Raw genomic sequence first — 22,843 nt, 5'->3', positions numbered from 1 at the left:
AAAACGGTCTATATTGTTGCTAACCTATGGGGGAACTGGCAACGCATAACTATTTAAATGCATTACATACTGTATGTCAGAAAAATGTCAATTGGATTTACATATTAAAAGAAGCAAAAAGGGGGACATGGTAAGGGTGAGGTAGAGGGGAAATGATAGCATGGTCATGGTAGGCTGGATTCTTATTAAGCTGAGAAGTGGGATAGAACAGGTAAAAAGTGACAGTGGCAGTAATTAGGGGAGTACGTCATGCAATGGATGTTAAAAGAGCTGGCCGTTAACATTGGATATGGAATAAAGATAGCACAAAGAACAGGGAAGAAGATACAGGTAGACCCATGAGTTTTATTCCTGAGCCTGATATTACAGAGGACATAATGTTATGGGATAACAGGGTTAGAAAGGATGGTTTTAATTTGGATCACAAGGAGTGTCCAATTAAGATATAAAGGCTTGTCACCTAACTGTAATAACAGACAATATACTTTATTGAAGCAGAGGGTAGGAAGCTAAATCAGCTCAGTAGTTTAGAACTGAGCTGGAATTACATAATGACTGACCATTTTATGCATTGTCCAAATGGTGGCAGTAATGTAACATTATCAAAGCAATGAGAAACAGTAAGCCTGCACTGGCTGAGTTCTGAGCTGTGTCGCCAGCTTTAGTGTTGCTCTAGCAGCATCTGCACATTAAATGTTCATAGTGAGTAGAGTAAGTGATAGTATTCATACAGACAGTGGATCCATATGGCTGGTAAAGTGTGACGATTCAGCTGGATGAAACATTTTCATATTCTGAACTGTCTTTGCCAACTGTCAAATGGAAACGAACATCATCCTGCTAAAGGGCATACATGAGCTGCTGGCCCACGCTAATATAAATTCCCATCTTTGCGCACGGTGGTGTCGCCCTGATTCCCTGTGTAGTCATTTGAAAAAACACAAATTCTTTTTAGAATACGCACCAAACACAATATGAGCTCAATTAATGAAGGTCTTGATGTAGGACCTCTCTTCAAAACAGAACGTGCTTGATTCCCAGACAATAAAGACGGAACAACCTAAAGGCTTGCATCATGTCAGTTGGTACTTTATTTTAGTGGTGCATATTCCTATTCACCCAACAGAGTCAGAAATTAGACAATAACCACAACCCAACTGCCACATATGAAACCTGGGTCTTTTGAGGCACCCGGTTGGTCTGGGCCCACGGGGCAGTTGCTCACTGCGCCAAGTTGATAATCCAGCCTTGCTCACAAGGCCATGTTTATTTGTTATTGTCTTCAGTTTGGAGGCTGGCTGTCTTACTCTATTCACTGCAGTGGATAAGAGAGTGAGAAAGACAGATCTCCTGCATGCTACTAGCTTTTTCTTGAACTTTCAACCACATCTCATGGTCTTCCTCCGACCAAGGTGTTTTGTTAATTGAATAAATAATGATTTATTTATTATTATTTGTTCTCAAACCACTGCTTAGGTTATGATTTACCTTTGTAAATGTTAGGATTACTATCTGTAAAGATGCTGATGCAGTCTTGACTTGATGCACAATGATAAAGATAATGAGGAAAATAATATTCTAGCCCAGGGCATAGGTTTGAGTTTTTTGTGTGTGTGTGTGTGTGTGTGTGTGTGTGTGTTTGTGTGTTTGTGTGTTTGTGTGTGTGTGTGTGTGTGTGTGTGTGTGTGTGTGTGTGTGTGTGTGTGTGTGGAGGGGGCGGGGGGGGTGTCTGTGTGTGTGAAACAGTAGTCTTAGAAATGCAAATGCCATGTAAATTGTTGCTTGGTAATTCACCAACGTTATATATACATCAAGTTTCATCGATAAAGATCAGATATTAAGGGATTAAGTGATAGATAAAATAGGATTTCGAAAATCCCAGCGGAAATGATGCTTTTTACCCTTGTACAATTTGCATAATATTGGTGAGCACTGATGCATACCCCTGCAAATACCCAGCAGGTGGCTGAATGAAGCTCATATGTCTGCACATTACACACACACTATACTACTTACAGCCCGTCACTAAAATACACATCATGGAGAATCTATAGATTCTATTTTGCCCTCTGTAGTGGCAGCAACATGAAAAAACATCTGACAAGTGGTGATAAGTGGTCCTGCCTCTTAGTTAGCTGGGGGTATAAAAATACAGTTGAAGGAGACCAGTTTCATTGTACACAACGAAAAGGAACGACTAAATAAAAGCAGCCATCACATGCTCATATAACCATGTGGTCTGCCTTATAAACCTGCCCCTGTGGCCTCCAATATGTCAGCAAAAGCAATTGTTGATACAGATAAATCAACACAATGACAAAGACAGTATGCTTTCTTGTCAGTTGTCAGACATTTGAAGGAAATCAATCATACGCCAAGGGATCTCAAGTAGACATCATGCAGGGCACATAAAACCTCCTCAGGTGTGAAGCTGAATGGATTAAGCATCAAGCAACATTTTGAGGGAGAGTAAGGAACTAAAGGAGGAGTACATATGCATTTGGACTATAACCTTTATCAGTCAAGTATCATTTGTGTGCTAGTTAAAGCTATGTATTAAATGTTATTGTATATGGTGCATATATGGCATGTCTATATGCTCCTTTAAAATTTCTCTTACTCTCGTATGTGCTGCTCTTCTCAACTGTATATAAAAAAGACTTTTTCTAGTAAACCTTTTAATTGAATTTGAAGGGACATTCTTGAGCTCACTCAATCTTTTGACACATCTCTTAGCCTTCATCAGCATCCAAAAGCTTGTTGTTGGCTTCTCCAAATGTCTGAATGAGCATGCTCCATCTACTGATAATGTATCCAATGATTACATTTAAAGACGGGTCTGAACAGTTTTGCCTTTGTGCAGGGAACGCATATTTGCATTTTTAAATTTACATACATTTGATTTGTTATAACAATTAGGGACTTTGAGCCAGTAGTCACTGCATGTGTGTCACAGTTATACTCTCCCACACTTAGAAATCACATTTCATTTGATTAACTATAGCTTTCAGTGTCAATTTTTAACCAACTCGCTGTTATGTTGCATTGAGTCCAAAGCATTTGGATTGGACATATAATGCTGCGGATACATGTTTGGGCAAGAGGATCAGATAGAAACTGCTGTTTGAAGAACTAGTGGAGGAGAGATTCCCTGATAGGCCAGCATAGTTCAATACCAATAGCTGCTCTTCAAACATGCTCTGCCTGACTGGATGTGTTAAAATCACTGTGCTGTAGTTATGTGGTTTGACAGATTGCTTTCTTTTCCACAGGGCAATTGATTTTCCTAAGTCTCTATCTGGTCTTCATTCCTACTTCTCTTTTGAACTGAATGTTGAACTAGACAGTATTCGATCTTTCTACAAGTTTGTTGATGACTGTAGCTATAAATATGTTGAACTAACACTGTATGGTGTGTAGCTGGATGTGTTACTGAAATATAAAGTTAAGGACGAGGGGGTCTGATGGATTGGATACAGACAGAAGTGACAAGTGGAAGGTACTGAATAAATTGTACACAATGACATTGTAATTATGAATCAATTAGAAAATTGGGTAATAGCAAAGCAGTCCTATACTTTTTACAAATTACTCGTTTTCAGAGGTTTCAACTGTGTCTCACTTAGTGTTTGGAGCTGGGTCAGGTAGTAAACACAGGTTGTTCTAAGCATTTGATAACAGCAACAAGCAGAACCACGGCAACAGGCGCAACCACTACCCAGGCACAACCATGATCCATGGCAACCTGCCAGACGAGAAAGCACAACAACTCCAGGGAAGATGCCAAGTTAGTAACATGCACTATTGGGACATGGATGTATCCAGATATAGAGGCAAAAGAGGGAAGAGGAGTTCAGTGTATCATGTGAAGTTCCCCGGCAGTCTAAGCCTACAGCAGCATGACAAAGGTGGCCACGATGGTCACTCTGTGGCGATATGTTTGCATCTGGATGAAAGACACTGGGCCTGAGCATGTCCTTTGCTTTGTATACCCCTTTGTATATTATGTAAAAACAACCTATACTCCCAACAGTAATCAGTGATGGGAATGACGGCATTATAAATATAAAATGGTGTTATACACAATGGCGTTACTATTTTTAGTGGAGAGTAATCTAATTGATTACTCTTCCCATCTTAATAACGCTGTTACCGTTAATGCAAAAAAAGTTGTACTCATATTGAAGCTGTTTTTTTCCTCCGACCAACTAGATCTCTGAGCTAAGAGGCTACTACAATTTTTCACTGTCATTCCTTGATTAGTGGGCAGTGCACAAGATAAGCGCATAAATGCTGGCGACTTACTCAAGTCGTGTAAAATTTCATGGTAAGCCAATCAGAGGCAGAGTTGGGCAGGTGTTCAAAAGGCAGCATAGTCGGACATACAACAAACAACACAAGCAGGTCAGTCAACAAGAGAATAATCCAAAAGTAGCCTTTTCTAAATTGAAGTAAAGGCATCCTTTTTTTAAAGAGGGGTAAAGGTGTGGTCACATTTGAGCATTTAAAAATGTACTTGAAAGTAACGCAATATTTACTTATTGAAGTAAGTAGTAATAATGATTACTACTTTAATTTGTAACTGAGTAACTAATTGAATTACTTTAGGAAGAAGTAACCAGTAACTGTAAATAACTACTTTTTAAAAGTAACTTGACCAACACTGATATTAATAAAATATTACATTTCATTACAGTTCTTGTTTTAACCTCACCTCCCAGCAGATCCTCCCTTGAAGTAGTAGGGCAAAAAACCAAGCAAAGCAGGATTTTAAAATGTCCACAACCATCTTGTTTCCAAGCTGTAGCTATTATGAAGAATCAATAAATCATATTATTATTCAACTGTGGAAAAAGTAGTCTCATTTGCCTTTCACAACAGTGCCGCAAACAGTTGGGTAAACCTGTTCAAAAGTCAGCATCAAAATCCCATTCATTTTCAGGGACTCGTATTATATTTGCCATTGCTGTTGACTGACTCATCTCTCACATCCCACATTGGATAGCAGACATGCAACTGTGAAGTGCTTGGCTATTTGGAGGCAGTAGATAAACCAAGAGCCATAATTCAAACAGCAGTTTGTGTAAGTTGATATGCAAAGCCTTTTCACCGCCAAAGAAAGTAAAAGAAAGTTCAATTAGATGGGGAATCCACACCTAGTTTGAATGAATTATTTTTCTGTAGCACTTTTTCCTTCTGTGTGTTTCCCAATATTTTTCGCCTCAGGGTTTTATTTTCATAAATTAGTATTTGCCAGTTTCGTGGTAAAGGCATTAAGTGAACTGGAACGCAAGGGTATTAATTAAACATTAAAGCTTTTACTTGGAGTTGGTGAGGAGCCATTCTTTTGCCTGCAAGTATCATGGATAACTGTACTGTAGACAGACCGGCTAACACCACCAACTATTCCACTGATTGATTTAATTGGTCAAGTGATTATCATCACCTCATGAACACTTTGGTTAGTATAATGATGGGTGTTTCAGCCGTAGCACTTGACTCTAAATTACTGTCTGTTAGTATCTCCATTGCTTTATTCACCGGCTACTTTATTAGGTATACCTTACTAGTACCAGTTGGTCCTGCTTTTGCCTTCAAAACGGCCTTAACTCTTTTCAGCATTGACCCAACTATAAAGCATTCCTTGGAGATTGTGGTCTATATTGACATTAAAGCATCACACTGTTGCTGCAGATTTGTCATGATGCAAATCTCCTGTTCCCTCACGTCATAAAAGTGCTCCATTGGATTGAGATCTAGTGACTGTGGAAGCCATTTGACCACTGTGAACTCAGTGTTGTGTTCAAGATTTGAGCTTTGTGACATTACTGTGCATTATCCTGCTGGAAGTAGCTATTAGAAGAGGGGTATACTGTGGTCACAAAGGGATGGATGGTCAGCAACAATTGGCTTTCAACAATGCTCAATTGGTACAAAAGCGCCCGGATCTTGAGAGTATTTGAAAAGAAGAGCAAATAACTGATCTGAAGTGTTTCCCTCTTCCCCGACTGGCTTTGGCAAGAGTTTGATAGTCATTATGCCCTCATGAAATATGTAAGCCCCCTTTATATATAAATCATGTGCTCACAAACATGAGCATACATTATGAGTGATAAATATAAACAATAGACAGTGCCTTTACTCATAATGATTTATAGCATCCTTGCCACTGCAGGCGAAATCTGCAAGATGGACTGCTGATGGTTGATCTGATTAGACCATACCTATACCATTCAGTTTGGCTTTCAAATATCAAAACACACTCTCTATTTCTGTGAGGGACTGTTTTTTTCTCCAATTTTTGCTCCCTCCCCCACTGTCCGTCGGGATAAAGCAAAGTTATTTGTTCAAGCTTTGCCTTTGTTTACCTGGTTCTTTGTTCTGGGCTGTCACATTATCTGTGTAAGTGACGACGTATAGCCTCCCTGTGGGCTCATAATGAGAAAATAGTGGTGGCACACGTCCTTGTTTCTCTACATTGAGGGTATCACGGCATGTTAGGGCGTGCCAATGTTCAAGTATGGACTCATTTGACAGTTGACGGATTTGTTCTAGCCTCTATGATAACGGTCAGCATTTCTTTAAAAAGGGAGAATGTCTTTGTTTTCTCTAAAGAAGAACCATGCCCAGAACCAACATTACTCGATTTCTAGCCCGACTTTCCCAGACAGATTTAAATCCAGCTATTGCATATATTGGTTAACAATATAAGTTAAATATTATAAAGTGAAAAAAAATAATATCCATCTAACCAATGAAACGCTGTCTAGACCAAAGATGAACTTTCATAACTCTCTCTGCATGGTGCAAGATCAAATCGAATGCAAACCCTTGCAGAATTATTGACTTCCACCATGCAGTGCTTCCACAGTATTCCCATCTTTCATAAAAGTTCACATACGCCTCCTGTGATGTTAGAATCAAAATTTGTGAACATCAACAGATCTCTCAAAGGAAACAAGGCAAGATGAAATCTGAAATCTCTAATAAAATCAACATGTTTATACCAGAATGAAATTACCTGAAATGTATACTGCAACTATTTGAGATGTTACTTCCAAATTTGGTGTCAAACAGATATGAATAATTACATGTACCTCCTGTCTGTCTGAGAGCACCCTACACAGACAAATTCTGTCAATTTGGATGATGTCAGTGAGTTTTTACCTGCTAACTCAAAGGTCTCACAAGTCGATTATCACCTCATGCAATTGAATGTTTGGCCCATGTAATCCTTTTTTTTTAATTTAGCTCTCCAACTAACTTGTTTATCACTTGTTTGTTACACTCATGCCCCCTGCTCTTGAGACAGATTGGCTCACATTTCTTATGTAATTAGCTTATAAGAGGACAGTTTTGGTGCCACGTTCAACAGGACAACCCATTCTCATGGGGACAGGCACACTTATTGATGTGCACATTGTTGTAGCAATATGAGATGATTATTAATGCATTCTCTTTTTTTATCAGGATGATTCACCTGCCTGTTTAGCAAAACCTAGAAAAATACGTCAGGTTCAGCTCCTGCTTTTATTATATGTTTCATCTGTTTTATTATAGTTCCTGCTTTACTTTGTAGTAATCATCCACTCTCATTCCAGGTCTCTTGTTTGCCTTCCTTTGTCAGCTTTCCCGCCTGTATGATTACCGTCCCCGCCCCAAATTTGTTTCTTCTGTTTGTTTTCAGCTTCTCCCGTCCCCATGCTTAAATACTCACCATTCCCACTTACCAGTGCCAGATTTAGCATTTCATTCCAGCATTTATTCCTGGTGTTTGTTTTGTCAGTGTTCATCCGACTATTGCTTTGTTCGTGACTAACACTATTTCCTGCCACTTTTGTACCTTAGCCTGCATTGTTCTTTGAACAATAAATTACTTAACTGTGATTCCCTGTCTGGGTCATGCATTTGAGTCCGCCATTGTACCTTGATAAAATATAGTGTTAATATGCAGTGAATACCCTTGCACTCAAGGCTGCTTATAAGTAAACCAGTTCAGGTTTTCACTTCAATCCTGTGAAGACCTCATTCATTCGATATTCTTCAATCTGGTAAACACATTTTGGAGATGTAACTAAATAAAGAAGCTCTGCACATAACAGAGTGGTATTCAGAGATCATATCCCTTACTCCCATTCTCCACTGGGCACGGCTCTGCTGCGTTCCGGTTTTGTTTTGTCCTCCGACACGTGCCATACCACACGGGCAGCATCTCAGAAGCGGAGGGTCTAGCTGCCCGACTCACAGATTATTTTGTCTCTACAAGTACTTTAGCTTTTTTAAGCACTCCTAGAGTTAAACTCCATGCTTTGTTATTTCTGGTGTTGTTCTTAAAAAAAAATCTGTGATGTCGTATTATGTATTAAAATAATTCTCCCATTGTCCGTTTTTTTTTCCAAAGTGGGTTTATATAGCTTGGGGCATGGTTCTAAGAACAACACCAGGGCAACAAAACCAAGTTTTTTCAAACTTGACCTCACAGTTGCTACAAAACTCTTATATGTCTGTGAAAACTGTCCTGTGCTGATGCCTTTGAGGCTCCAGGGACAATGCCACCGTTCTGCTTCCAGTTTCTGATACTTGCAGGATGTTGCCATTGTGCTTCTATCACACTGCCTTTTTCTAATAGCTCAAGCCTATTACTTCTACTTTCATAGCATCCACTTTCCCTTGTAGTGCGTGAAACCTTGTTGACAGCATAGCAATAGACCATTCAAATCCCTGTAATTAATGTAATGTGCCGATATTAAAAATAAACTCTAAAAATAGTTAGTTAATTGGATTGATGGACTGAGGTCCACCAATCCACCATCTACTTAGGGGTGACTGTGGCTCAGTGGTAGAGCGGTTTCCTGCCAATCGTAATGTTGGTTCGATTCCTGGCCCTGCAGTCCCATGTCGAAGTGTCCTTGGGCAAGACACTGGTGTGTAAATGTGTGTGAGTGTTTATCTGATGAGCGGGTGGCACCCTGTACGACAGCTTTGGTGACTGGTTCCTGTACTTTGTAAAAGTGCTTTGAGTAGTCATTGACTAGAAAAGCGCAATATAAGAAGAGTCAATTTACATTTTACGTAGAAAATGCATATTCATGTAAAACATTGACTTTCCTTGACAGATCCAGACATTGCGTTAAATAAATGACGTTGTTGCCACACCAAATTTCACTCACCATTCATTTCAGAGAAGAACAAGATCTGATTGAACTTTGACTTATGAACTAAAAATAATGTCAAGTGGCTTCAAGTTGAAGATTTAACATTTTAGTGGGTTGACAAGACTTCTCTTTTTCACCCAACATTGCCCTTTGCCAACCACTGACATATGTGCGAGGGAACATAACAAGTAGCACACATTCGAGTGTACTGGGTTGCGTTGTGCCAATGCTCACAAGTGTCAAAGTGGAAGAGAACATTCTTGCTGTGATCATTTTCAGAGTGGTACAATCCTACAAGAAACAAGCAGACAATAAACCAATGTGCATCATCTTGGCATCTGATAAGCTTTTCAAACTGGACTGGTTCATATTTCATCTTCACACCAGTACCCTGTAGTAAAGCGCCCACACCAATGCTACCCCTTGCTGTGGATTGCTGGAGGGTTATTGTTGGTTTGAACATCAAGATTCATGATGCCAGAGTTACACTGTCTATCTGTATTATATACTGCTTTTTTTATTTTTTACATGAGTTTTTCATTTTCATCTGATTAATTGTAGAGCTTATGTATTTAAACACTTTGCTGGTTTTGTTATGGTACTATGGTACACGTATATTTTGCAGCTTCCTCTGTCAACATGGATAAATCTAATGAATGTTAGTATCTAACCGTAGTTTGACCGAAAACAAAGCGTTAATGGGTGAATTGTCCCCTGTTGCATGCCTGCTCATTTATTTTCAGAATTGGAACATTGTGCATACATGACTAAGACCCGTGTTACCTGTCAGAAACCACAGCTGTTTACAGTAACAACTTTAACATCTACATCCAGATAACAACTCGCAATTAGCCTTGAATGCTGTTAAAACACATTTGCCTAGTCAGCACAATTCCCAATTCTTGTAAATATTAGTTACTACCAGGGACGGCCTGGGGCTAAAAAACAGCCCTGGATTTTGTCCCAAATAGGCCCACCATCCGGCCAGTCGCCCCTAGCCGTGCGTGACAGACACCAGCCAGGATGTTTTGATAATGACGGACAAGTTATTCACAGCAGGTAACATCTCACAACCAATGATGATAATTGGGGTTGTGTTTAATAATGAAGCTTCGGCCTTCAAATAAAAACAAAAAATGTACAGTGCCATTACATCTGTATTGAAAATAAAATACAAATAAGGAAATGTCACTGGCTACAGAAACCGCAAATTACACAAACTTATAATTTTAAAACAGTACAGATATTTACTGACAACACTTTCAGAGATTAAGCAACTCTGTCTATTATGAGGTCATTGTCACGGGAAATGAGGATTCCACAAAAGTAAACACAAATATCATATCAATTTGGTGAATTATTGAGCCCCTGTGCCTTGTCCCCGTTTAATTCAATACCATAGTCTTCATCCTAGCAGGGCTCACTGCAACCTCCCATATTCAGCAAAGTGAAATCCCGGTAAACCTGCGATTCATTTAAAACGCGTTTAGTATTTCAAATTAAACAGGAATTATTAAACACGTTAAGTTTGACAGCAATAAACGACAATAATAATTTTCATAATCATGATGCACACCAATGTTGACAGCTGCCTATGCAACTCATTAAGATTTAGGCAGCCCGTCAGAATGTGTCCTGCTCCTGGCACTTACCAGTAGGCTACCTCTTGCTGATGTGAAGTTAACTCTGCTGTCTGTCCCTCATCGTGACCAGGCTCTGGATGCTCAGGTTCAGCTTCCACTTGGTCCTCTACACTCTGGCTATGTAATGCAGTGCTGCTTTGCTTGTCAAGGACTACAACATTACTGTTGCTGCTGGCAATTTCACTGAAACCAAAAAGCTGTTTTGCAGATTGTCAGTCCGTCCCTGGTTGCTACATTCATTCAGATGTGGCACCCTGGCTACCCCCTAGTCTCGCATTGCCAGATCTTCCTTCACAGTGCTGCGGGGGAAGGTCAGGCTCGTCCACACACATTGGAGAAAAACGTGCTCAGGTTCAATGGCATTTCTTTAAACCAATCACAAGCTATAACTGTCAGGAGCAGGGACGGTGCTTCTGCAAAATAGCCTCAGGAAGGAACTTGTTTTGGTGGAAAATGTGCACGTAGGGAGGAGACCTGTGGAATTAAAATGGCTGTTGAGTCTGTGATGAGAATATTACTCAAAAAGGATGACTGTTTCCCGAATTGGCCGGAGTTTAGGATGCCAACACAAAGAGAATGACAACACAAAGAACATGAGGGACATCCAACGGAACCTCCGGCGGCGCTGGACCATCATTGATATAGACCAGCAACATGCCATGATTTATACCGAGCCAATTCCAAACTTCCTGGTGTATAACTGTGGCTGATTACACTCTTTACAGGACTGTGTGTGACAAAATTGCTATTTCAGGTCAAAGGAGGGTCATGCAACACTCCTCTACTCTCTAACTTCCTCTTTACTCAAAGCAGTTGTGACTTCACTTGCTCCTCAGCTGGAACAAAAAGGATTAGATGTGGTGTCTTAATGCTGAGAAATAGCACTACAAAAAAGCAACATATTTCTATACTTTCTATACTTTTTTTTTCCTCCATTAGCAGTGTCTCTTCAATTTGAATTTGTTAGAAAATGCGTTTTTTACAAGACATCTATCTTTGAAACTTAAGGAAAGTTATAGCAGATGCTTCAGTGAGGAACACCATCACCAAACTGCTCCAAACTTTTAATGCCAGCTTCTTTCTGGCTCTCCTCTGTATTCCATTACATCTTGCCGTTCGGCCGCTGTTTAAGGAGGGCCAGAACAACAATTAACCAAATTTCTGACCTCCTCAGCAGCTAATTTACCATCATCTGTCTTCACCGGCTCATTTGCAGTGCCGCAGATTTGCTCTTGGCAATATTCCTGCGCCACACTGCACGTTGGTGTGGCACTTATCAAGGAAGAGTGTTAATACTGACAAACACTGAAACTATATTACTATTCAATCAAACTGTCCGCACATCATGCACACGTCCATTCTGCATGCACACCATTTTCTACAACAAGCAGAGTAGTCTGACAGAGTTGTGAACAGAAATAAGGTGAGAGACAGAATATAACAGGCAACATTATTCTTTCTGGATGTTAGCCATGTTTTACTGTGTGCATGACTGGTTGCAGCATAAACATCTAATGTATCTTTAATATACCAATCAGATACATTTTAAAACACATTTCAGACATGATTTGTGCTTTTTAACAGTCCATTTTATTTCCCTGTGTTTGTTTGGTTATTACATATTCCTTCATATTTGTGTACAGAGTTTTATTCTTGAACCTACAGTATACACACATTTTTAGGGGCTGCTGGCCCCTGGAGGATGGCTGTGTGAATATGTTACGCTGTTAAATGCAGGGTAGATGCCAATGATGTTGAGGCAACCATCTCTTGTGTTTATGGTAATTGGTCAGGTCTAAAAATTAATAAGGGGATCATTTACTGAGGTTAGCACCATAACAATGCAAGCAGGTATGCTGTGTAAATCTGCTGAATACTCAGCTGGCAAACAGATAATTGTCCAAATCTTCTCTTTGGATTTGAATGTCACTAATTCCATTTGTGTTTTCATTTTTTTGTGTTTTTTCTTTTTTTTTTTTTAAACTAATGTTGATGTCAATACTTTATTTTTTATAATTATTTAAATTATAATCGACGGCTGTCATAGAAAAATCTCTTAAAATCATCAATGCAAATAACATGGCAGTCACTTGAAGACTCTGCTTTACACATGAAATTTAAATATAACCCTGGTATTCCTAAGTCCTGGTTCCCTTCTCTTTATGTTTTTATTTGGGATAAATCCCTTTGGGAGAGTAAAGTCAGAGCAGTACGACAGAGAACTCTGCCCTTCTTCAAAAAAAAAACATTACACGTAGTGCTTCAGTTCGGTAATGAATCAAACTCAAATGGATACACTTCCTTTCTCAGGCTAAAGGCACACTAACTGGCTGCCTGGCTGTTTGGAAGCAGCACAGCTGTCTGCATGAGGAAAAGCATATCCCTAACGCTTTGCATGCATCCATTACTCCACTTATGGGAAAACAGCATGCATCCTTTTGGGGAAATTGTTCCCGTAGTTCTAGTCCTTGCGGAGGCATCAGCAGAAGACTGATGTAGTTGCCTCTGAAGTAGCAAATGGAGCTGTGCTGTCATCTCTCTGTTATAACACAATAAAGCACAGAATTTGAAAAGACTGAAGACAGACTTTAATGCTACACTAAAACAAAAAAAATCACTGTGCCATATGGCTAACTCTGTAGACTAAAAGGCCAAAGTATACTCACTTTCTGTATTTTTTGTAGATGGTAATAATGTAATGTTAGACCATAGCACTGGTGGGCACATTGCTCAGGATAACAGGCTTTATCCCATCAATGTACATCTGTTGAGGTTGACTACATTACGCTACATGATGAAAGGAAGAAGTTTTTATTTCGTCTTTCCACTTTTGTTTTTATTCGCAGCACTGCTGTCCATGCAGGGAGACATGATTATCATTTACTCTGCCTGGACATAAGTATCTTCATATTTTTGATTCCAGCACAAAAGGATTTCAATCAAAATTGATCAAACTCTCATAAACACTCTGAGGCTTATGGTATACTTTTATTACATTTTTTTACCAATATAGACATGACCAAGAAGCTCACATATTCAAGCGTGCACTTAGTGTGTGAGCCTGGAGGATTAAAGAGTGTATTCACTCGGGGGAAGATCAGGGCTAACCCATTCTTGGTTGACACCATATAGTCTTTGAGAATTTAGGAATTTTCCAAAAGTAAACATAACTAAACACGGAAACACTTGATGCGGGTAATATGTTGTTCAGTCAGGATACGATCGCAGCAGCTTTACCATCTTGCACACCTCATAGTTTTAGTTTTGGTGTTAACTAAATCAAAATGATTCATCAACAGTTAATTCCATAGCAATCCTTTGTTTTTTGAGATACATTATAATAGAATCATGTGTTGAAATTATTATCTAGAATAGACTAAAGGCCTAATCGTCTTCTGGACACCATAAAAAGGTGTTGGACTGTTGAAGATCTGATCTTGACCCACATCCCCATGCTAGTTTTTTCAGGCCAAGTCTTGTCCTATAGCCTGACCAGTGAGAGGGTGAGGTATACTATAGGTAACGTTTAAACTGCAGGGTAACCCCTCCTCAAAGTCTCACACTGATATCAAACCTGATTGCTGCCATAGTATGTAGTCAAGGTTAATGTGTACATGCAGGTTAACTGCATATTACAAATGCATTTTTTAGCTCTTTAGAATTTCTAACTGTTGGCTGCTTGCTAAATGATGTAATAATGATTCATCTGGCCCTGGCAGTTTACACAGAAAACTATTTTCAGTAGTTTTCCTCATTGCCGGGCTCATGTAATCACTTGAAAAGCTCAATGATGAGCTTTACCATAAAATCTAACCTTCACAGAAGTATTTCTCAGGAGATTTTTACTGCCACTGGGAGTGGTTTGCGAAGAGACACATGGATAGCTGTGAAGATATTTTTAATTTCAGTTGTTGAACTGAGTGCCAATAAAATGACATGAACAAGTCAGCCCTCTTTGTTATGAGCACTGCAGACTATAACACCAGTTTGATATGCATTAGTTTGATAAAATAAGCATTTATATGTATGAATGTTTCTCATTCAGCAGCCTCATATATAAGGAAATTACTTCAAAGTGGCTTTGAATGCACAGGATGTAGTCCATGTGCAGTGTAGTCAAAGAGCTACTGATGTAGCGGCAATGAAAAATGTTCCTTTTGGCAATGCTGTTTTCAGTGGCTGTGTTCATATTTTCAGTCATCTCTGTAATAAATCATAAGGTCGTCATGCCATGCAACGCAGAGAGCTTACAGTAACAATAAAGCAGTTCCAGTCCATACTGGACACAAGATGGTTTTAATGAGAATATGGTCATTACATGTGGCGTCTTTTCTTTTTCTTGAGGCCTTGTCTTCCTTCATCGGCCCTCCACATTCAGCAATAACAATTCTTCAAAGGATAAATGTCAGCTTTTGTCTACAGTTTTAAGCATGTTAAGATGTAACAAGTCTATTTTTTATTTATCTTTGTATGTATTCATTTATGTTGTTATTTTAATGAAACAACACAATGCATGTAAAGTTGGATGAATCAATTTTTGGGGCCATTTAAGGGCAACAGAACAAGCTGAATGCACTCTGAGCTTTGTGTATCCTATGCTGGAATATTATTCGTTGTGTAGTTTGATTAAACACAAATTAATCGAGTAATAAGCACCCCGTAATGTAAATAAACATGACACCGTGACCCTTTTCAAAACAAGGCTTTAAGATCCAATAATAAAGCCATCCATCTTACGGCCATAATCACATTAATTGATAAACAACAATAATTTCCTAAAAAGGGCAGTTGAACTCTTTGCCTATTTGATAGACCAGCGTTGTTCAGCAGACACAAAGCAGCATCAAGATTTAAATCATGTTGTGTAAAAGACAAATCTATATCCAATATTCACAATCCTTTTAGCTATGGTTTGGTCCCCACCAACTCTGTCTCTTACATGTGGCACTTTCCTGTCGGTCTCCCACTTTGGTGCTGGGGAGTTAATGGGTTTATGAGAGCTTTGTTTGCTGCCTGCTGCATCTGGAAACAAGCTAGATGAAAGTGAAAAGGCTCTGTAGAGCCAAGGGGAAATGCAGCATGATTTCTTTTGTGGGTTTGTTGCTTTTGAGCAACCTCTTTTACATTACACGTAGTATTTGATTCACTGTTAATATAAATAAATACTAATATGTCCCTCGCATATAATTGGTCCTCTTCATTGGTGTAGGCAGATTCTAAGTTCACTGTAGTAGCAATACATATGATTGTACAGATGGAAATCACATGTAAAAAAAAAAGTGAGGAAGGAACTTTCAGAAAGATGCTATATTTCTAATTTCATTGCCATCACTTTCTTGCCAGCCTTTGATGCTTTTTTTCTTCTTCAAAAATGTCATCTATCAATAACAACTTGCTCGCTTTAGGCCTTGTACCTTTGATAAGCAGTCAGTGCCTGCAGGCAAAAAGAAACTTATATTACCAGGTACTTGGATTTTATGTTTACTTTTATGGAGAGTCTCTCAAAGGACTTAAATGCTTTAAGTTGAACAAGACATCTGCCCTGTGCAAACCTTGGATCAACTTGTCTTTCAAAGTTTGACATGTCTGAAACAAAGTTCCATTTCCAACTTCATTGCAAGGCTGATTTGTTTACAAAGATCTCCAATCTGGAGTCGCACTGAAGACCACATTCTTTGTGCTGAAAATAATTGGGACTGTCCCTTTGAGACTGTGGTTTCTTGTGTTGATTGGCTCATTGTTTACAATAATTACCACACTATTAAACTTCATTTAACATTATCACAGTGATGTGAAAATACAGCATTCAACACATTTTGCTGAGAAATGAGTTTTAATGACATAAAAAGCTAATAAAATAAACATGATTGTTGCAGTTGCAGACGTTCTGCTTGCCTTTTCATTCTGGGCAATCTGGGTAATTTCCATTTCCTGCCAAACCCTTTGTCTTAGACTTAAACTCACAGGGCCAATTCAAGTAATATGAAATGCTAATCTTAATTAATTCGACACTATATGCACCCATAGGTGTAATATTCTTACAACTCCCTTGACTACTGTTACATTGGTGTACATAAACATTTACTTATTGTTGTGGTGTTCAATGCATTCCAGACCGGGATTTACTCTGTAGTGAGGTATTTGTTTTCTCCTGTAACCACAGTTTTTATTTCTGCCTTGTTTGCTCTAACTAAGTAAAGTCCAGTAACGGGAACAGTCTATAGTGCCATAGAACGATAAAATCTGAGCAGCAGATGTTGGCTGTATTTAGCCGCTACAGAGCTCCGTGACGCCGTCTACCAGTGGGAGTTGTTTAGCCGCCAATAGGTGACTGTGAGCCGGCTACAGGCACCCCCAGATCACAGTCCTTTCAGGGGCCGTGATAATTGAGTTCAGCCAGAAAAAAGGGAGTTTAAGTTTACGCACCCGAACAACTAGTAAAGTTTAGGAAAAGGAACCCTCTAAGGGCCGGACAGGCGAAGGGGCAGCTGGACTGAAGCCAGGTGAAGGGCACCTGGACTGAAGCCAGGCAAAGGGTTAGCAGGGTTAACAGTATTTGATACACTGCTAATTTTGAAGGTTTTCCTACTTACCAAGCATGTAGAGTTCTGTATTTTCATCATAAGTACACTTATGAGAGACCAAATCTAAACCAAAATCCAGAAAATTACATTGTATGATTTCATTTATTTTTTAAATATTTAATTAGCATTTTATCACATGACATAAGTATATGATTAATCAGAAAAGCAGAACTTTGTAGCAGAATACTTGGTAGAGAAATCTTTGCTTGCAATTTCAGAGATCATACGTTTCCTGTAGTTCTCGACCAGGTTTGCACACACTGGTTTGCACACACTGCAGCAGGGATTCTTCCATACAGACCTTCTCCAGATCTTTCAGGTTTCGGGGCTGTCGCTGGGCAATGCGGACTTTCATCCTTCTTCTTCCTCCAAACACGGCGAGTGTAGTTTAGACCAAAAAGCTCTATTTTTGTCTCATCAGACCACGCAACCTTCTCCCATTACTCCTCTGGATCATCCAGATGGTCATTGGCAATATTCCGACGGGCCTGGACATGCGCTGGCTTGAGCAGGGGGACCTTGCGTGCGCTGCAGGATTTTAGTCCATGATGGCGTAGTGTGTTACTAATGGTTTTCTTTGAGACTTTGGTCCCAGCTCTCTTCAGGTCACTAACCAGGTCCTGCCGTGTAGTTCTGGGATGATCTCTCACCTTCCTCATGATCACTGATGCCCCACGAGGTGAGATCTTGCATGGAGCCCCAGACTGAGGTAGATTGACTGTCATCTTGAACTTCTTCTATTTTCTTATTATTGCGGCAACAGTTGTTGCCTGATGTCCTTACACAGCTCTCTGGTATTGGCCATTGTGGAGAGGCTGTCTTTCATACAGGTAACAAGTTCAAGTTCAAACAGGTGCAGTTAATACAGGTAATGAGTGGAGAAAATGCTAATTAATTAATAAAAAAATCATACAATGTGATTTTGGTTTTAGATTCCATCTCACACAGTTGAAGTGTACGCATAATAAAAATTATAGACCTCAACATGCTTTGTAAGGAGGAAAACTTGCAAAATCAGCAGTGTATCAAATACTTGTTCTCCTCACTGTGTTTATATATATAATTGCAGCTTCAGCAAACATTTTAGAGTCTTGTTACTTTGTCAGTCTTCACTGCAGCATCAATAAAGTCTCATTTATTGTCAGAGCTTAGGGACTTCAGAGAAATCCCACCACTGAACAGCTCCTCCTGAGCTCTCGTCCACTCAGACTGTGCTGCTAGGCAGTCCCAGGTGCTGAATGTGTGTTGAGCTGCTGCCTTGATTCAAGCACTAATTACACGCAGATTGCAGCCAAAAATTCAGTGAAACGCATAGTGCAAATCTGCCGTGCACTTTCACATATGCAAATCTGGCTTCATGTGTTATAGAGGTAGCACAGTGTTTTTTTACCCACATGTCTGTCTTGCATCCCCAGGTCAACAGAACTGCAGTGCAGGGGGACAAGCATGCCAAATTGAGTGGGAAAAACACTGTGGTGGAGAACAAATTTAAATAAACATATGGGCTGAATCTATCAAGCAGGTTGCACTCCAGGACACACCCCAAGTGGTGATGTCACAGGCGTTTGGTGATTGACAGCATGGAAGCCATCTGCTTTGAACTAACTGATCGCATTTATTAGTAGCACAGTGAGCATCCACAGGACCACCAGGAAGTTCTCAATATAGAGTACACCAACTTCAAACTTGTGTTTTTGAGAGTTTAACTGCTTTTACTCTCTGACGTCTAAGTTGTATATCCTACAGACGTAGCAGTACCACTGAAGGAAGAGGCATGCTGATATAAGACTTGTCTCACCAGGGATGGTGTTGTCTATGGAACTGACTTGTCTCCAGCAGGCCCCCACCTCTCAGAAAAGTTCACACAAATCCGCTCTCAAAATATCCACGATTAGATCGGTGGGTCAAGAACACATGTGAGTTCCATGTTCGCTACGTCACACCTTATTCTGCAAAGCTGTGTCCATCATCTTGTTATAAAAACATTTTTCTTGTTTTGCGCATTACCTTTTTCGAAAAGGCAAAAACCACCTTAAGCGAGCGGAAAAACATTTTTGCATAAGTGAGGACGTTTTTTGAATGTTGCCATTTCCCTCATTATTTTTTAATATGATACTTCAAAATGAGCATAAAAATATGTTGATGAATGTTGAACTACTGCTGCTCTTTTCGACCTGCACTGCTCATCAGCAATACATAATTTCAACATTTGTGTTCTCTCTCTATTTGAGTTTGTTTAGGTTGACTGGATTCTGGATTACGTGTACATTTTATGTGGTTTATTCTCTCACTGTCTTGGGTGTCTTTACTTTGAATTTGAATTAATGAACCTCCGGTTGGCGTAGGTCCATTTTAAATGGACTTGGGAAGACCCGTAGCACACAGAAGCAAGCGATCTATTTGCTCTCACTTAATATGCAAATTTGTTTCTGCAAAAAATTCTAACACATTTTACATATTCAGCTACCATTATTCAATTGTTTTGTTAGCTGGTTAGGAATCATTGTTAACTGGAACTTGACAAAAAAGTCAAGGGGTGGGGGTTTGCACATCAAAACAAAACATGCAAGAATTAAATCCCCCTTTCAACAGCATATTTAGTGCCACTCGGCCAGCCACGCCAAAACACTCATTTATGAACTCCATGAAAAATAATCTCAAAATGAAGTAGCACAATGTGGTGTCAACATAAAACACCGCTTTCAAGCCAGAGAGTAGAGTTCACTTCCCAGCAAAAACAAAGTACTTTCACCCAGCAAACGCTCCTTCTTTCCTCGGGAGTGTTTTAATACAAACCACATTCTTTATCTAAAAACATAACTGTCAGCACAGCCTGGTCCAGGCTCACAGTCAAATATTGGCAAAATACAGCCAGCAAATGGTGCTTGGATTTTATCGTTGTATGGAACTATGTGTTCACGTTACAGCGCCTCTTAGTGTGAAATACTTCTATTTTAGGTATACAATGGTCTATTGGTGAAGTAGCATTGATCACTTTGAGGGGGGATGCTGCGGATAACAATAATATAGCAGAGGCAGGGATATATAGACCAGACAGGGAGAAATCCCACGCATCCCGACCTGCAAATCACACCCTGTATGTATATAACATCAGATCTATGTGCCATGTTGGGCTGTAGGTTGTTGTTCTAGCACACAGTCTTTTCGAAAGTCTGCATTTGTATTAGTCTTCAACCGGCAATGGCTAGCATTGTGCCTTTCTAAAATCTCTTCATCTGGATGCACTGAACTGTGTGTAATACTGTACACAATAAGATCAATGTCGTTTGGACCAGCAAACGCACAAAAAGAACATGCCGTCTCCATACAAAAAAGCCCAGTCAGCCATGTACACTAAACATAACTAGAAACGCAACACTTTTGTTTTTGTTGATCTCAAAGACCTAAGACTTTTCTATGTACTCAAAAGGCTTATTTCTGTCAAATATTGTTCACAAATCTGTCTAAATCTGTGTTAGTGAGCACTTCTTTTTTGTTTTTTTACTGACTGGTTTTATGACACCCCCCCAGGAACTTTCCCCTTCTTTTTTTCTGATGGGCCACTCTAAAACTGCAAATTTTTTAGCGGGGCCTTTTATTGTGGCTAGCCTAAGGCACACCTGTGCCATAATCATGCTGTCTAATTAGTATTTGATATGCCACACCTGTGAGGTAGATGGATTATCTCTGCAAAGGAGTAGTGCTCACTAACACAGATGTAGACAGAGTTGTGAACAATATTTGAGAGAAATAAGCCTTTTCTGTACATATAAAAAGTATTAGATCATAGCTCAGTTAAAATAGGGACAAAATTTTTTTTATAATTTTGTTCAGTATAGTTAGTTCAAACCCAGGGCCGTCTTGCTGTGTGAGGCAGCATTGCTCACCCCTGAGCCATCATGCTAACGAGTACAGAAGAGGTAACCTGTGTAATCCACAGCTGATTTACACTTGTATAAAATCAGAGGACTCAGAAATACTTCCAATTTGTAAGAGCTTCTGAGGGTCAAACAACCACCATACCCAACACAAACCAACCACTGTGGCTAATCATTAATTGTTCTTAATCTCACTTCATATTCAAAAACTGTAATCTCAATGTGTAAGAAAAGCAGAAATGAGGGACCCCATGGTGGTGTGGCAGTGCAGCAACTCCTTCATCACAAATGACTTTAGTCATTATGACTGCCTATTACACAAAAAAGCGATTTTTCTTTGCTGAATGTCTATTAGACAATAATTGCATTGAATGTATTATTAGGGTCATTATTTGAAATAATTTGTGTATGAAATTATGTCAAACCTGCCACCTTTAAAATGATCAGATATGCAAATTGCAAGTACGTTTAGAGATTGTCAGTTCTTCAGGCAATCTAGTAGTTCAATAAATCTAATATCAAACCTCTAATATTCTAATGTAAAACCCTATTTGAATTGGACCTCAGGACATCTCATAACTTTTAATGACTGCAGAGATTGAGGGTGATTTTAATGCAATTTGAATTTTCAATAACTGTACCAGTTAGAATTAAATGGACATTTTGTGTTCAATCTGAATACCTTTGTACTAATGCAAGAGAACATGAAACTCTAAATCATAGTGAATTCACTATGACTTGTATATTCAAAGCCTTCAACCATCCCCTCTATCACCTGACTGGATGACGCTTTTCACATCAGACATCACAGATTTGTCTCACAGTAAACTGCAGCCTGTATCTCCTAATTTTTATTGACCTGCTTCCATGCGTTAAAATTCTTGGCGCTGATTTTTTTCTTGTGACTTTATCCTGAGAGACAGAAACGCGGGAACATATTTTGAATTGGGGGTGCTGACAATTTCCAGAGTTAAGTTTCAGCCAAAGTCATTCACCACACCTAACTGCATCCATTACAATTTATTTCACTGTATAGAGATTCAATTCATTATAAATAGCCTATCCTAGACAATAATTAGCCTACCATAGGCTACTGACCCGGAAACACCGGAAAATAGACCGTTATCGCTATTCAACCAAATATAAATTCCTTTCTTACCCATACTGTCAAGATGAAGACAAAATATCTCTTCATTAAAACAAAGGTACTTTGTGGTGTCAAAACAGTACTAAGGCTTCGATGATAAAACTGGAACACATGTACACGCTCCACAAGCAAAAAATCAAGAATAAAGTCCATAATACAGGACAGGACCAACTAGGCACCAGTAAAGCAGGATACGGGCACACGGCTGTGACAATGGCACGGAATAGGCCTACTACAAGTTAAAAACAGAGCCACGAAAAACATCACTGGATTCTATTAAATCCACTGAAAGTGAAGCAAGCCAGCCAGTCCTGACACAAACACTGAAATAGAGAAATGCAGCCTTAAGTTTTCGTAGCACCCATAGACCGTTAATATAAATGGACAGAGCATGAGTGACGTCACCCATTGGTTTGTGGAGATCAGAAATGAGTCG

General features: G+C 39.4%; 1 long non-coding RNA gene across 1 annotated transcript in view; it reads right to left on the bottom strand.

Moving 5' to 3' along the window:
- Positions 1 to 11,731: 11,731 nt before the first annotated feature.
- LOC117955369 overlaps positions 11,732 to 22,843 on the bottom strand; it is a 16,931-nt gene continuing 5,819 nt past the window's right edge. The window contains exon 3 of the long non-coding RNA XR_004659032.1: positions 11,732 to 11,743. This is a non-coding gene — a long non-coding RNA (uncharacterized LOC117955369). The remainder of the gene's footprint in view (positions 11,744 to 22,843) is intronic.

This window comes from Etheostoma cragini, chromosome 13, assembly GCF_013103735.1.
Source record: "Etheostoma cragini isolate CJK2018 chromosome 13, CSU_Ecrag_1.0, whole genome shotgun sequence".
NCBI lineage: Eukaryota > Metazoa > Chordata > Actinopteri > Perciformes > Percidae > Etheostoma > Etheostoma cragini.
Note: the sequence above shows the minus strand (reverse complement) of the source record. Positions and strands in the feature narration are given on the sequence as shown.